The sequence below is a fragment of the Podarcis melisellensis genome, assembly GCF_964234715.1.
Source record: "Podarcis melisellensis genome assembly, chromosome: Z".
NCBI classification, from domain to species: domain Eukaryota; kingdom Metazoa; phylum Chordata; class Lepidosauria; order Squamata; family Lacertidae; genus Podarcis; species Podarcis melisellensis.
In genome coordinates this window covers 8349288-8357928 of record NC_138547.1, presented here as the reverse complement: position 1 = coordinate 8357928, position 8641 = coordinate 8349288, and the positions used below count along the sequence as shown (strand labels likewise).

Below are 8641 nucleotides of genomic sequence, written 5' to 3'. Positions count from 1 at the left end.
TGGGATCCCCACCTACCCGCAACACTCACCTAACGGTTTCCTCTCCTTGGAGACAGGGGTGAAATCTACTGTTGGTGATTTTTATGACTGGCTAAGCAGAGAAGATACAGTGGTACCTCAGGTTACAGATGCTTCAGGTTACAGACTCCACAAACCCAGGTTAGGAACTTTGCTTCAGAATGAGAACAGAAATTGCGCCGTGGCGGCACGGCAGCAGCGGGAGGCCCCATTAGCTAAAGTGGTACCTCAGGTTAAGAACAGTTTCAGGTTAAGAACGGACATCCGGAATGAATTAAGTTCTTAACCCGAGGTACCACTGAATACAGAAGTCTCTCAGTCATTGGAAATGCAGTGATGTTATTGTGTGCAACAGAAAGAAGACTGCACCATAGCCTGGGAAGGTTTTTTGGGTTCAGAACCTTGGCAGGGCTATGCCCTACTTTGCCCATAAAAGTAGCCTCCCTGATTTCAGCATTATTTCACTTTCCTGGGCCCCTTTTGACAATATAGGGCAATATATATTTTCCATGGAGGCCCAAGTTACAGCAACAGCCAAGGCGACATTTTTCCACCTTCGCCGCATCAAGCAGTTGGTCCCTTACCTTTCCCACCCCGACCTGGCCACAGTGATCCATGCGACGGTCATCTCCAGGCTTGACTACTGTAATTCGCTCTATGCGGGGCTGCCCTTGAAGCTGTCCCAGAAACTCCAGCGGGTGCAGAATGCTGCAGCGAGGCTCCTCACGGGGTCTCTGCCATGGGAGCATATTCACCCAGTGCTTTTCAAGCTGCACTGGCTCCCGGTGGAGTACAGGGTCAGATTTAAGGTGCTGATTTTGACCTTTAAAGCCCTTCACGGCCTAGGACCCTCGTACCTACGGGACCACCTCTCCTGGTATGCCCCACGGAGAGCCTTAAGGTCCATAAATAGCAACACCCTAGTGGTCCCAGGCCCTAAGGAAGTTAGATTGGCTTCAACCAGAGCCAGGGCCTCTTCAACTCTGGCTCCGGCCTGGTGGGACGCTCTGCCTCATGAGACCAGGGCCCTGCAGGATCAGATGTCTTTCCGCAGGGCCTGTAAGACAGAGTTGTTCCGCCTGGCCTTTGGCTTGGAGCCAATTTGATTCCCTCCCTCTTTTTTCTTCTTCTTTCTTTTCCTTCTCCTCCTGCGATGAGGTTACATTTTAATATTTTAATGTTCCATTATTTTAATGTTGTATTTTATTTTTGTTTTTAAGTTGTAATCATTCATCTTGTTTTTATTATTGCTTGTAAGCCGCTCTGAGCCCGGCCTTGGCTGGGGAGGGCAGGGTATAAAATAATAATAATAATAATAATAATAATAATAATAATAATAATAATATATTTCCCATGGGGCATTCCATTGCATTTTGGTTTTTTCACTTGCAAAGACCCTGATTCTTGAGATTCTTCAAGCAGAAATATCAGGGGGTCAATGAACCCATGACTGTCGTTCCTGGAAGCATGAGCTCTTATCCATGAGCTACCGGTATATCATAAACACTTCCCACACACAGAGTTGAAAGTGTGGGCTGAAGTGGACTTTATAGGTTTTCCAGACCACCCTGCGATATTTGCTGTAATAGTCATGCTGTACACTTGTCATGCAAAGTAATGCAGGCTATTTCACTGTACTGTAATTGTGCTTTTGCAATGCAACTCATAATTTTCGATGGGGAAAATAAAAAACCATCAAAGACTAATAACAATATAACATTAGCTTTTAATTAGTACAATTTCCTTTTCATTTCACTTCCAATTAAATCATTTTATAATTTCATAACTATCTATGGGCATCACAGGCAGAGGGTTTTCGGACACATTCATCTCCACTGAAAGAGGAGTTTGTGAATCTGTCTTCATTATGGTCTGTGATGATGCAAGAGGGTGTGGACTTGCTGACATCATAGTTGCTTGAGGGGAAGCAGTGCAGGATCTTGTCCAAGGGAAGACGCTCCTTGTAGGCTTTTAGCGTCATCTTCTAACAGGCTGACTTTGGACGGGAAGGGTACATGTTGCTGGTGGCTCTGCTCTTCCAGATGAGGCGTGTCATGTAGTTACTTGTACAAAGGGAGGGAGAATTAGAAGCAATTAGTAGCCAGTTTTAGCTGAATTTGGGATTCGGCTGAATTCCATGGGTCAGCTGCCTTGGAAGCCCCCCCCACTTTGTTCAATTATTATGAACTATGGAGGGGGGGGGGGACATTCTCCCTATCCACTTTCTCCACATAATCTCATACACTTCTAACACTCTCCTCCTCTTTTCACCTTTTTTTCTAAATGGAAAAATACAAAAAACATCACTGGGAGAGCCTCCAGCTTGGGAGCCAAATGCAGACCTCCAGGCCTCTCTAGCTGGCCCTTGCAATTCTTCTCAGGCAGTAGCCCCTCCCCCAGTCCCCCCCCTCCTCACCTGCTTTGAACTGTCCCTGGGGATTTTTCACTGGCTGGGATACAGTCACTGAACTGTGATATCACCTCTTGCTCTCCTGGAGCAACAGTTGTCCAGAAGGTAATGTGGCCCTCAGCCTGAAATTGATTACCCACCTTTGCTCTAGCCCTTTGTTTTCTTGGGTGGGTGGGGGAGGTGGTTTTCCCCTTTATGCACCTTTTCCACCTCTGCTACACATCTTTTCTAAGAGTCCCTTTGGAGAATGGCTATTTTTGTCATGCTTCCCAAAAGCATCTGATCGGCTTCTGCTTTGGAATCATGCTGCTGGACCAGAAGGGCCTTTGGTCTGGTCCAGTAGGGTTCTTCTTAACCATATGCCCACAGCTGCAGGGATTGGAAACTTATGGCCCTCCAGACGTTAAGATTCCAACCTCCACCAGCTCCTGCCAATGACCAAGGCTTATGAACAACACCTGGTTCCCCATCTCTGCCACAGAGAGTCTCCAGTTCCTCCTTACCTGGTTTCTCATTTGGCTCCTGCTGTTGCTCCTCTTTGCTTCGACAGCAGCAGCAGCATTCCCTAATTTTAGCTGCTACATAGCCGCAGGCTGTAGACCATGGAAATAAAAGGAAAGTCAGATGGAAATCTCTGCATGCAGTCCACATAACTCAGCTTTCAATTTTTGAAAATGGGGGTTTGCAACAAGAGAAGAGTTGGGTGCAAAGAAAATGTAGAGAAGGGTCTGTTGCAGTGCTGGGATAATAACATATGCCCTCTAGTTTATCTTCTGCTTTGCAAAGTGCTCCTTGTGAACTATTTGTATGACATGATCGAGCGACTGTATTGATTACTGTGAATGGACCCATTCATAATGATTAAGATGTGACATAGCTTAACTCATGAGAATAAAATAAGCTTGACAACTCAATGGCTGGAATGCTTTCTGTAGTCTTTGTCACACCCATCAAAGTTTGGAGAAAGTGCTCAGCAAAATTTTTGATTTAAGCAGAGGGAGTCTGACAGCTGGAGGGTTTGTTTTGTTTAAGACAGAATTAAATAAAAGTGGAAGCGGGGCTGCTACTGTTGCTTCTTGAAAAGAAGATGCAGGATTGACAGTTGTGCTATTTGCTTTAGAACTCTGATTGCTTTTAATATCTTCAGCACGTTTATTTGTAGAGAACAAAATGCAACAACAAAATATGTACAAGAGGAAAAAATCACTATAAATTTCTTGCATATCAGTTCAACTTGAGGAAACAGTCTCTGTAAACTGATGCACTCTGTATAGGACTTCCTACTGCCAAAAAAAACAAAACAAAAAAAACTTGTATGACTCAGTCTTTCCACATCTCTTGTTTTTATTAGCAATATGTTCCTGGTCAGCCACATCTAGATAGTTTACAAAGCCAGACTTCCGGTGCTAATCACCATGGTGAACAGCGGGTCCCAAGATAGCGGACACTGGCCATGCAGCCAATTAAGGATAATGTGAGAGTAATTGTCCTTGCAAGCCGGGGGTTGGGGTGGAGCTTTCACTCGCAGTTCATCTGATACCTGCTTCTCACTCCAATGGAATGTGGGGGGCAGGGACACTGAGTGTATAGCACTGCATGTATCGGAAACTCTGCAAATGCAGCCACCATGAGCGGAAGTCCTTCTGTTTTTTAAGATGTATCAGAATTTGGACTTAAGAAGCAAGCATGTTCTGAATGAAGGAGACAAGATAACCTGCTAAATGAACCAGCCACTGAGTGCAAAGGTCTCGATCTGGAGAAGATTTTCATCGTTATTGGATTAGTATGTTGGTAGAGAGGAGCCTTTGTTCTCTCTTTATATATTCACTATGCCGTTTTATGTTTTGGCAACTCTTCACCAAAGAAAAATTAGCTACTAATGAAATGTCATTAATAATGGATTGCAAATATTAATGGAATGCAAGAGGGAATTAACAAGAACTTTATAATGCTTATGGATTAATTCAAAGAACAGAAGTATGTGGAAACATTGGGATGTTTGGTGACAATAGTCCCTAAGGAGGACTCTAACTTTAATTTATTATGGTGCTGGCGAGATATCAGCTTGTGATCGGGCGGGAAAGAAATCAAAGAAAATGCTGGAAGTCTGCCTGGAGTAATGGGCAGACACCAGACCTCTTTTGGTTTTGAGAAAAGCAAGATGGCGAGAGGCCTTTATGCAGCAAAAATGAGTCCTTGGAGTGGGGGGGGGATGCCGAAAATGATTGAGTACAACAAGAAAGGAAGGCCGAACATTTTTTAAAAAGCATCCCACACAGAAAGTTACAAGACTTAAACTCCTCTTGCAAAATAAAGGCAATGGAATAAATACAAACGAAAGTCATCACATCAGTGTTTGTTAAAACAAAGGATCAACATTGGAATTGTATTGTTTGGATTAAATAAGAGGATTGGAGTAGGCACAAGGAATAACAGCATCTGCCAAAAATCAGAACATGGGAAGTCATCCAAAATGTTTAATTTGGAATCGGATAATTGGCTCTTTTAATTGTATTATGATTTGGTATTGTATTAATGTGGTTTATATTGGATTCTTATTAATGAAAAATTAATAAAAAATTAGATAGTTTACAAGGCCACACCTAAATAACAGTTGTGGTTGTGATGATGGGATGCTCCATCATTCCATTTCCTTATGGTTCAGTGAGTTCACTCTGCTCAGCATTCCAGGCTTGCTGAAATCATTTTTAACAGTGGTTGGTGGGGCTGCAGAGACAAGGCAGCACTATTCGCCTGGCTGCCCAACAGCAAGCGTCACTTCCAGTAACTGAGAGGTAGAGGGAGTGAGGTGTGGGGGGCTCAGCAACATGCAAGCATGACGGTGCCCCCAGTTCAATGCTCTTGACTCTCATCCCACTAGGTAAACAGCAGCAACACCTGGCACTGGAAAGTCAGGCACCTTGATTGTGCCACCTGCTCCTACCTTTAATCAAATAATAATTCCAGAATTGGAGCATGTGCATTCTGCAGCAATTTTCACTTCACATGCTCTACACATAAATGCTGCAAATGAGCAAAGACATGGCTGCAGGTACAAAGTACTATGAGGAATTGTTGAAAGAGTTGAGTAGGTTTATCATGGAGAAGAGACAGTTAAGAGGAGACATGGGGAGAGCTGTCTTCAAATATCTAAAGGACTGTCGGTCACACAGAAGGTGGAGCAGGCTGGGGTCACATCCGCACCATACACTTAAAGTGCTCTTAGAACACTTCAATAGGCATGGTTTTCCACAAAGAATCCTGGTAACTGTGGTTTGTTAAGGGTCTCCTAACAATGCCCAGAATGTTTAACAAACTATAGTCTCCAGAATTATTTGTGTGGGGGGAGTCATGGCTATTAATGTAGTATAGGAGTATATGAGAGGAATGTATGCATTAGGCAAAACTGCGTATAAGCATGTGTGTATTCACACCCCAAATGGTGGTTTTTTAATGCTCAAATGGTGATGAATTTGCATGTGGATTTAAATAATGGAATCATTGAGGTGGAAGGCACCACAAGGGCCATCTAGTCTAACCCACTGCAATGCAGGAATCTTATGCCCAATATAGGGCTTGAACCCGTGGCCCTGAGATTAAGAGTATCATGTGTTACCAGCTGAGCTATGCCAGTGGCAAACTGATGTGGAAATGTAGAGAACTGAACTTGGAAAAAATGAGGAACTGAGAGAAATGGAAAATAACAGATTTCCCCATCGCTATTGACAGGACACATGCCTTGCTTACAACAGATGCCCACTTCTATCCCTGCCATCTCCAGCTAAAACATAGATGAGGTAGCAAATAAAAGGAAAGACCTCTCTCTGCCTGAGATCTGGGAAAACCATTGTCAGTAGTGGTAGATAATTGGTTTTCAGCTGGATTTCCAAGATTCACCACCAGGTTATGGCCTGATCTAAGGGTCTCTCAGCAGCACCACAACCACCACTCAAATGCATGGTGAAGAAAAAGAAAAAGGAGAAGGAAAAAGCTCTATCAATCAATATTAGATTTTAAACCATTTTATTAATAAGTGTGGTAATGGGCCTAAGAAATATTTAGGCACAGTTTTTTACAGAGGCATTTGGCAGGATAAATTGTGAAAGGCTGAGGATAAAACTTTGGAATTCAAACATGGACTGACGTTTGTGTACACTTAGCGAAATATTACACTCTAAAACAGGAGTGAGGGCTCACCCATGCATACCTTTTGCCCTGTGCTTTTTAGGCACAGGTCCACACTTCCCAGGTCTAGGTCTCAGTGCTTCATTGTTATTACTTTTTGCCCTGCCTATTTAGAATTCCTAAAAAATATTTTATGCAACAGCTACAATCACATAAGGGGACTACCCGGGTAGCAAATTGTGAACAACAAATTTTAGCTTTTGATATAATTCTCCAGCTTCTTAAAAAGTGGACCCTAGATTAGACCCAAATATATAGAGGGAGAAAGTTTGGGGGGATTCCATTCCCAACAAGCTCTACAGGCAAATCCAGAAATCATTGTTCTCTCCAGTTACATTTTCTTAAATCAACATATGTAATGGAGAATTATATAACAGTTTATTTAGAAAAGTATTTCTGGCTTTGCATTCCAAGACTGTGTCTTCACAATATTTAGAGGGACTATAGCAAAATATGTACGGACTATAGCAAAGTATGTATGTGAGAGCTGGACCATAAAGAAGACTGAGCACCAAAGAATTGATGCTTTTGAATTATGGTGCTGGAGGAGACTCTTGAGAGTCCCATGGACTGCAAGAAGATCAAACATATCCATTCTTAAGGAAATCAGCCCTGAGTGCTCACAGGAAGGACTGATCCTGAAGCTGAGGATCCAATACTTTGACCACCTCATGAGAAGAGAAGACTCCTTGGAAAAGACCCTGATGTTGGGAAAGATGGAGGGCACAAGGAGAAGGGGGTGACAGAGGACGAGATGGTTGGACAGTGTTGTCGAAGCTACCAGCATGAGTTTGACCAAACTGCGGGAGGCAGTGGAAGACAGGAGTGCCTGGTGTGCTCTGGTCCATGGGGTCACGAAGAGTCAGACATGACTAAACGACTAAACAACAACAAATAGTAAAATACTGATAGAACAGTGTTTTGCATATGTGATGCTGCAGCAGTAGAATATATTTATCATCATTTACTGTACTGCTCTTTGTATTCTGAACCAAAGGCAAAATTTATTCTGAATTTTTTATGTAAGATACCTGATAGTGATGATCAAGTGAAAATCATACATTTGCTGTCTGATTCTGACAAATTTCTGAATGGGTGGTTTAATAGGATGGTCTAATGTATCAGGTTTTTAACCTTTGGTGTTTCATTTTATTTTACCTTTTTATATTTTTTTGGTATATTTTAATGTAAATATATGTTTTGGTCAATGCTGGTTTTTTAAAATATTGCATGAGTGTATATATTTTTTCTGTGGTTGATTTGACCATGATGTTTGAACCAACAACAATAAGTAATAAACCAGAAAAAAATAAAGTAGGTCCTCAGAAACATGTTTGGGTTAAAGGTAAATATCAGGTTGGAATGCATTGAAGGCAATAAACTACAGAACCTAAGGAAGGATATAAGTTCTTCCCAGAGTGCTCCTGAAATACTTCAGTCTGGAAGTAGTTCAAGGAACTGGCCACTGGTTTTTAGTTTGGATTAAAACTCAGAGAATTGGTGCCTTAAAGCAGCTGTGTGACCCAGCAAACACACATCCCACCCTTCTCCCTTTGCCAAGGGAAAGATTAAAAATAGATCTACGGGGACAAAAACCTCAGCTGAAACACCAGCTCCTCTTTCCCTTTCATCTCAGGTACTGAAAAAGCTCTTTTGTAACCAAAAGTCATCTGGGCTTTAGATAAAGCTGTTCTTCACTTACCGTGAGCAATAACTCAGGCCATGTTTCCTGTGGGTGCAGATGGGTGCTCTCTCTCTCTCTCTCTCTCTCTCTCTCTCTCTCTCTCTCTCTCTCTCTCTCTCTCTCTCTCTCTCTCTCTCTCTCTGCAGTCAACAGGTTTACAGCAAGAAAGCTGTTGCCACTTATTTCCTCCTTCTGGTAACACATTACATTTGTTCCTCACCAGAGGGCGTTGCCCCAGTAACCTAGTCACATGTGGGTGACAGTTAGCAGGATGGGTGTTTTGTGACTCATACAGTTGCTCTGTTTGCTTCACTTTAGGGTAAGGAGGAGAGGGGATCTGGTTT

General features: G+C 42.7%; 1 long non-coding RNA gene across 1 annotated transcript; it reads right to left on the bottom strand.

Annotated features, from left to right (window-relative positions):
- Window positions 1–1721: 1721 nt before the first annotated feature.
- On the bottom strand, window positions 1722–8424 carry LOC309361553. Its single transcript, XR_014164484.1, has 3 exons — window positions 8316–8424; window positions 2932–3021; window positions 1722–2081 (listed from the first exon to the last, which is right to left on the bottom strand). It is a non-coding gene; the product is annotated as an uncharacterized lncRNA (long non-coding RNA).
- Window positions 8425–8641: the final 217 nt, after the last annotated feature.